General features: G+C 38.5%; 1 pseudogene; it reads left to right on the top strand.

Annotated features, from left to right (window-relative positions):
- Window positions 1-708: 708 nt before the first annotated feature.
- Window positions 709-8,524, top strand: part of LOC142430429 (mitotic checkpoint protein BUB3-like) — a 66,051-nt pseudogene continuing 58,235 nt past the window's right edge.

The raw sequence follows: 8,524 nt of genomic DNA, 5'->3' as shown, positions 1-8,524 counted from the left end.
GGAACCGATTACAAGGATCTTCATATAACCTCCTTCCTGGGGGATGGACGACAGAAAAGTGGGTGAAGGGAAATATCGGACAGTGCAAGATATGACAAAATAATAATAATTTATAAATTATCAAGGGTTCATGAGCGAGGGGGAGCAGGGAGGGAGGGGAAAATTAGGAGTTGATACCAAGGGCTCAAGTAGAAAGCAAATATTCTGAAAATGGTGATGGCAACAAATGTACAAATGTGCTTGACAGAATGGATGTATGTATGGATTGTGATAAGAATTGTATGAGCCCTCAGTAAAGTGATTTAAAAATAAATGCTCAATGGGACCCTTCACTCAATCTATTGTAATAAAAAATGGATCAAGGACTTGAATAAGCATTAACCATAGAAGAAAGATATAAATAACCAATAAGAATATGAAAAGACACTAAATGTAGATATCACCTCACACCAACACTCTTGGTAAAATTCAATAAAACAGAAAAGAAATACTGGAGAGGATATGGACAGATAGGAACGCTTTGGTGGGACTGTAGAATTGTAAGAGCATTATGGAAATCATATGGCATTTCCTTAAACAAATTCAGATCCAAATACCTTATGGTCCTTTAAACCCTCTACTTGGTATACAGCCTAAAGAAATAAAGAATAAAACATGAACAGGCAAATGCACAACTATGTTTATTGCAACACTGTCTATAATAGCAAAATGATGGAAACAATGAAAAGCTCCGACTACCGGAGAATGGATAAACAGACTCTGCTGCATTCATGTAATGGAATAGTATGCATCCTTAAAAACAATGACAAGTCTATCAAACACCTTAAGACACAGCCAAAATTAGAGAATATTATGTTCAGCAAAGTTCGAAAAATTCATAAAGGTAAGTATTTTATGACACCATTAATTTAAAAGAAGAAAAACAAAAAAGGTCTTCATATTAAAGGATAAGATTTTGAAGACTGTGATGAGGCCAAGGTGGAGGAGGGGGAGGGGAGAGGGAAGAGACCGGAGAGTAAAGAGGGGAAGGGTGTAAAAGCTCAAGACCATCCCCGAACCAGATAGATGGTGAGTTTCCTGGCTACTGTAATCCGTTTGATGAGATGGGCCGCGCAACTACATAGATGTTTTTCTTAGTATGCATTGTTATTGCACACACACAAATTTGAAATATGTAAATGAACTAAAACAAAAAACATCAAACAAACAAATAAATATAACGTTGAAAATGAATGAGCAAGAGAGACTCATAGCCTTAAAAATTCTCTAGACTGCTTACTCAGCAGATCTGAACATTGGTCTGAGCGGCTACAAAAGAAAGAAAAGCAATTTTTTTCTAAAAATGAAAGCATATTTAACATTATTTAGTCATTAGGGAAATCAAAACTGCAATCTGAAATCATTCCTCCTTAAAAATCCAAACCAAAGTCATTACCCGTTTCAAGTCTTTTGTAACAGCCCTTCTACTTTACAGACAGGCAGAGATGTAGTGTGCCCTTGACCTGTACTTTGTGAGCAAACATACAATCTCCTTACAGCCCTCATCACTGTCTCCTGTAATCTGTCACTTAGAAACCCATCTCCCCAAATCATCACAGGTTGAGCTTGTGGGCTCTAAGGGTCAGCAGTTCACCAGAGCTATTTGCTAGTCCTTAGTAACTATTGCTTGAATAATTCAGTAAACAGATTCACTAAGTACCATGCATATGTTAGATTTAAGTTTTCTTGCCAAGATATCCTCGAGATATTTCTTGCAACAACATATTTGTGTAAGGGTGGGTATTTCCTACATAAGTCGCATTTTGAGTGGTCTACAACATAACTGCTCAGTTTTAGAAATCTGTATATGTGGCCAATGCTCATGGTGACCTGTCTGTGTTCTGTAGAGGAACTTTGGAGTTAAATCCCTCCTCTTAAGCTGAACCATTGCGAAAAAGAATGCCAGAATTTCCCGTGCCTCTGATCCGGTGGAGTCAGGGAAGGGAGGAGGGGCAATCCAGGGGGTGTGCTTCGCGCCACTCCTTTTGAGTGATCGTCTTATTTGTCACAACGAGGAGGAACACCTACGTTGTATTCCTTGACAAAGTGGTAACAAATTTAAAAACAAATAAATTTGACAGCGGAGTCCTGTGAGCCCTGGTGGTGTAGTGGTTACAATTTTGGCTGCTAACCAACAAGTCTGCAGTTTGAATTCACCAGTTTCTCCCTAGGAGTAAGATGGGCTTTCTACTTCAGTACACAGGTGTGGTCCCGGACACCCACAGAGGCAGTTCCACCATGTCCTAGAGAATGGCTATGGCTTGGCATGGATTCGTGGGCACAATTTCGGTATTCTAAGTACACTCCAATTCCCCCTCTGGTCACCCAGGCCACTTGACATTTTTCTCATTTGACAGTTGGGAGAAAGGAATTTTGTAAACGATTGTCTTGGGGTTAGTTTAAAAAGAAAAGGAACGTGTGCTAAGTGCAAATGGTAAAATTATAAATGTAATCAAGCCTGTAATTTAAATAAGCGCCAAATAATAATGAGCTGAAAGCCTGTCAGGCTGTGCTGGATTTGATTTGTTTTACAAGCACTGTGACCATGGAACCGCAAAGCACAGCCCTGTAAGTGCTTTTATCCATTAGCATCATCAAGTAATTGCAGGTTCAAGGCATCAATTACAAGGTTGACACCTTGGGAAGCAGAAGTGGATCTTTCCCCTTACAAATCTGGCCGGAAACACAAAGTGCTTTGATGGATGCATTACAGGCTTGTGGGTGTTCAAGCCCTGCAGAAAGGAAGGGAAAAGGAGAACGATAGAGGATACGTCTCTTGATTTTATAGCGATTCAGATGTGCAACTGTTCACGGCGGTTGTTATCGGTTGCTGTGAGTCTGTTCTGACTCGTGATCATCTTAAGCGCATCTGTGGAGAACTGCGCTCTGTGGACTTTTCAAGATTGACCTTTTGGAAGTAGATCAACGTTTGTCTTTTGCGGTACTTCTTGGTGGATTTGAACCACCAATTAACCTTTCCTCTAGTGGTCAAGTGCTTACCTGTTTGGGCCCCACAGAAACCCCTTTGGACTTGCGTAAATGGACATTCTGCTTCCTCCCTCTTTCTGTAGTCTGGGCTCAGTTAGCAGACCATGTGATTTCAGTTGGCTGAATGTGGGCCATCTCAGTCATGAATATTCTCATACTGTTTTCTGGAAAATGTAAAATTCAGACGCTAGTGATGAGAATAGGAAAGCAATAGCAAGAAATATTTTCCTAACCTCAGTGTAAACAGAGAAAAATATACTAAGAAATGAAAAAGTACAAGAAACAAAACAGAGCAAAATACCCCAAACAAACAAAGCCACTATCTTAACAAAGACTTCTTTCTCCCAAGCCATTCACTGTGAAAATCTCTGTGTTCTTGGTTGACATTCGTCTTGGAAAGGTCAGATTCCCCTGGCTGGACATATTTATTAATATCTCTGCAATGAACAACCTGGGAATCTTTTGCTTACAGACACGTTTCAGACCACAAACAGCCAAATATTTATCTAGATCAAGTTTATATTAAAACAATTCTTGGCTTTAGAGATTAAATTGCGAGATATTTTTTCTTGGATCAAATGCAGAGTTGGAAGCTTTTTCTGTGTTATTAAAATACAGTTTTACTGTTAGTTCTAAATTTACTGATTGAATCATAGGAATTTCAGTTATGTCTTAAAATCAGTAGAGGATAAGTGTAGAGGTGGGTATTTTAAATAAAGGTGGTCAGAGTCAAAACCGTTTTAAATAGTTTTTATTGTATTTAGCTACACTATTAGTTTTCTAGACTTGCAGTCAAAAGGGCCACAATCGCTGTCACTTTAAACAAGTTATTTTTCCAAAGGATTAGAAGTCTAAGATCACGATGTCAAAGGGCTATGTTCTCTTTGAAGGCACTGGGGAGGATTCTTCCTTGGTTCTTCAGGTCGTTGTGTTTATGAAAATGTAACTAATCCCTGCTTCCATCTGCACATGACATTCTTCTCTGTGGCTTCATCACTTCTATTCTTACAAGAACTCAAGTCAAAAGGCACTATGTCCATTTTCTTACTACTACTTTAAATTCCATACCAGGTGCGAGACTCTGATATGATTATTGTTGTCATTAGGTGCCACTGAGTCCGTTTCAACTCATAGTGACCCGATGTATAACAGAGCGAAATGTTGCCCGATCCTGCGCCATCTCTACAACTGTTCTCATGTTTGAGCCCATCGTGGCAGCCATGTGTCAATCCATGTCATTTAGGACCTTCCTCTTTTTCATTGTCTCTCTGTTTTACCAAGCCTGATGTCCTTCTCTAAAGACCAGCCTCTCCTCACAGCATGTCCAAAGCATGTAATAATATCTTATTTATTGGAATTACCAAATATCCTCTGCTGGTTATATATTTTACTTCCTAGGAAGCTAATAACACTGCCCCTAAAGTTAGCCAGGGTTATATAAGAGGGGATACCAAAAAATTTTTTTTGAAAAAAAAATTAAAGCTATGCATGTAAATTTTTGTTTACAAAACAACTTTGGCACCTTCAAAGCACTCTCCATTAAACTTAATATATTTGTAAAATCTGCAATTCCATTCTTGGAAACATTTTTCAAGCTCATCTGTTTAGCTGGCTGACAGCACCTCCCTCATTTTTTTCTTCACCTCTTCTATGTGTTAAAATCACGGTCTGTTTCTGTCCTTCTTCATTCACGGAAACAACAAAAGCAAAGGCACAGAGTGAGGTCAGATGAGTCAGGTGTGTGGGACAAAAGAGGCATGCTAGTTATTTTGTTTTTGTTTTTGCCAAAAATTGGTGCATTGAGACAGCTGCAGGAGCAGGTGTACTGTCGTGGTGGCAAAACCAGCCTCCTCTCTGCCACAAGTCAGGCCTTTATTGTCGCGCACCGTTATGCTATCTTTTCAGAACCTCTAAATAGAAAGCTTACTAACAGTCTGACCTGGTGGGACAAACTCCAAATGCACTACAAATTGACATTTTTGTCTGTTCAGCGAGTTGATGGATGTCCAGAATGAGGTTTGTCAGCACTTGGGATTTCACCTTTTTGGAAACAAGAAAATGACTTGTAGACTTAAGATTTTCCCATAGCACTGTCCTTGAAAGCTGTGTTCAAGATCACAACAGTTTCTGCAGTTCTCAAGCAGGAAACAACATTTCAAGTCAGCATGCTGTTCACTTAAATTGGCCATCACACATACACAAAAAACAAGGTTTGAGTGAAACTGTTTTTATGAAAAAATTCACTGTGACCAGAGAGAACCTTCCTAGTGCACTAACTCAGAGTGAGTTGCTCCATGCTTGCCTAGCAGGAAAAATGCATACTATGTACTGCAAAAGCTCCACTCCTCCCAGAGGAATTCCATTTTTTGGGGGGTGGGGGATGGTTAGCTATGTGAATGAACTTTGAACTGACACTTATATTTAAACCCTAATCTAAGAACAAATAGTTCCTATGATGTGGTTCTGCTGGATACTTGCCCTCATGAAATGATCACTGAAGATATGGGTGCTATAGCAACGTGTAGTGAAGGAGTCAGGTGGTGCCTGGATATGAGAAAAAATAAGACATGGTTTCTTAATGGCTTGTATTAAAATAAGTAGCCATTTAAGTGAGGTTTCACTTAAGTCTTATGGAAGGAGCAATTAATCTGAATGCTATAAGGATTATAAATAATAAAATCCCAAATCAGATTAGGGGATTATATCAGAGTTTAAATTCTGAGCACCTGGTTTTCAGAATGTTCTGGATGAGTATGGAAACCCTAAATCCATATGGTTTAAGCCTCCATTGAACACCCTTGAACTACTGACCAGGGATGTGAATAGTCTTGTCTTGAGATAGAGTGCATTGGAAAGTGGATCACTACACATACAATTAGGTTAAAATTTAACATCTTACCATTTGTTTCCCTTCTGAGCCATTTAAAATGTGTTCTAGTTTTTATTATTTTCTGCTTCCTTTTGGATCGAGGCTTTTCTGTATTTCATGTTGTTGTTGTTGTTTGGTCTAATTTTCTTGATATGAGATCCAGTATAAGTAAACCTATAGAGAGAGTAGGATTATGCCAGCCGAAATTGGGGAGAAATAGGGAGTCAATAACAATAGATAAAAGAATGAAAACATCTAATATTGATTGTAATGATGATTGCCCAGCTCTTTTTAATTTATATAAGCCATTGAATTTCATAGCATGCAAATTATCTGTCAGTGAAATGTAAAAAAAATATAATGTGCACACTTAAATTTCAATTCTCATAGAAGTACCCATAATTTAGTATGAGTAGTCCTGATACAATATTTGGAACATATGTATAGTAAATGATTATTCATTGTTGATTTGAGGTTCAAGTTTAGCTGGCTATCCTGTATTCTATCTATATTCTAACATTCTCTGGTATAAGCAACATCTCTAAGAGCCTTTCAGAATGATGTGCCTAATTTTTCATGTGTATAGTAATGAAGATATATTTCCTCTTTCATGCTTATTTTTATTTACATTTGACCTAAAATTTACTTCAACTCAATGTGAGCAATCATGGAGACATTTGATATGAGTGTTTTCAAAATGAAATACAAATGAAAAAAAATGAATTTGAAGACAAAAATAAAATGCTCAAAACAAAAGGTGCTAGGGTACACTCTACTGCAGTGTGATTTCATGTTAGCTTTCTTACATTTACAAGGACTCTAGATCCAAACAAGGTCACTGTCACAGGTACCAAGGTTTAGAATTTCAACCTATCTTTTTTGGAAATGACACAATGCAACACAGAATGATTATATATACCATCCATCAGGATTGTGAAAACTTACCAACATTGGCTACATATGAAAATTACCAACCAGGAAACTTGGGACAATATATACTGCCTTGGAGTACTAGAATTCTTCTTCTTTTTTATCTAAAGTACAAACTTTTCTTTTATTAGAAAATATTTGTTAATAGCAAGAGGCTGATCCATTCAGGAAGAAATTCTAATAGCTTTCTAGCCCAACTGGGTTATTGCTAAGAGGCAAGAAGTTTGCTCTCAAGGACACTCAAATTTAAAGTGCTACATTGGGTAAAATTGAGATTTTATGTTGCTTATGCAGACATGACTTTGGGAACCACAAAAGGTCAAGATGCGTCCTATTTTAACGTCTCCTATTACATTTTTGAAAACAAGATAGACACTTATTTTGAGAGTGTTATTCTGAAGAATAATCAGGGGACATTTCAGTGACTCTTCGTTGAGATTCTTATTTTTGCTCGAAAGTGTTAAATTGGGAGCAAGTGTTATTGAAGGTCGACATGTGTCTTTGTTCTCCATATGACTTTTCTGCACCCCTTCCAAATAAGACAAGAATAATAGCATTGCCTCAATCTCTGAGGAATATTCTGAAGATTGTCTAATAGTTACAGAGCACTCTTCAGGTTACAAACAAACAGCACTATTAGTGTACAATAATACTAGACCAAACTGCCCCATTACAGAGAGACCCTTTTGCTGGTCTGGAAGCTGCACTGACATTCATAATTGTGTTAATTGTTCCCCTGTTAGCATTGTGGCCAAAAGAACCAAGACAGGCGTGCAGAAGAGAGTCCTACTTTGGGGTCACATGTTACAAAGGGGAATACACATAGGAACCTCCAAGCTTATTGGTGGCATTCATTACTCTAGATGCCTGCATTAGAGCTCTACTTGGCCTCTATTTTCAGAAAGAGCAGTTCGTTGTTAAAGAGGATGCTTTCTTCAATGGTTTTTCTTTACTAGGTGAGACATGAAGGTGGAGACATAAATCGCTGCTTTTGCAATTTCTGTGTCAAAGCTGTCAAAGTTACCACATTTTAGATTCCATTTGAACTTTGCTTTGTGCAGTGGGAAAAAGGCCCACACACCTATATTTAAAAACCACTGCCAGAAAGTAATAGATAAATCTGCGGCGGATGATCCTCCCCTCGCACAGAACTTAATAAATAAGCCATGCAACTCTGTCTACTCATACTGATTTTTCCTAAGAAATCCGTCCTGTTCAGTCTTTAATTTCCCCAGTGTGCACAGCCATGCTGGCATTTTCAAGAGATAAGCCTACATCCTTTGTTCTTTAGAAAAAAAGACCAGGTTTGACTAAAGCAAAATGCATTCTGTGGTGAAGTCATTATTTTCAAGCAGGGCCCTTTGTTTCCTTGTTTTTCATGTTATCAAAGGGATGAATCTTAATCCGCATGAAGAGCATCGCTCCGATCACATCAAACTGGCGCCATTTGGACAAGAGCAAGTGCTTTGCCCCTCCTCCAGCGGTCCCAGCCGTGGAGCACCCCCCAAGAGCATTTGGGGAGGCCCAACCCTCAAAGCAGAAGCAAAGGAAAGGCATTTCCCAGCATTACCTTGGTAGCAAGCAGTTACTTAGTGTTCTTTTGCACAATGGCTTCCTTTATAGAGGCGATTTCACTGCTAGAAACCAAGTGGCATTGTGAAAAATTATGTTTCCAGTTGCCTACTTATAGTGCCATCA

The sequence above is a fragment of the Tenrec ecaudatus genome, chromosome 17 (genome assembly GCF_050624435.1).
Source record: "Tenrec ecaudatus isolate mTenEca1 chromosome 17, mTenEca1.hap1, whole genome shotgun sequence".
In the NCBI taxonomy this organism is placed as follows: domain Eukaryota; kingdom Metazoa; phylum Chordata; class Mammalia; order Afrosoricida; family Tenrecidae; genus Tenrec; species Tenrec ecaudatus.
Note: the sequence above shows the minus strand (reverse complement) of the source record. Positions and strands in the feature narration are given on the sequence as shown.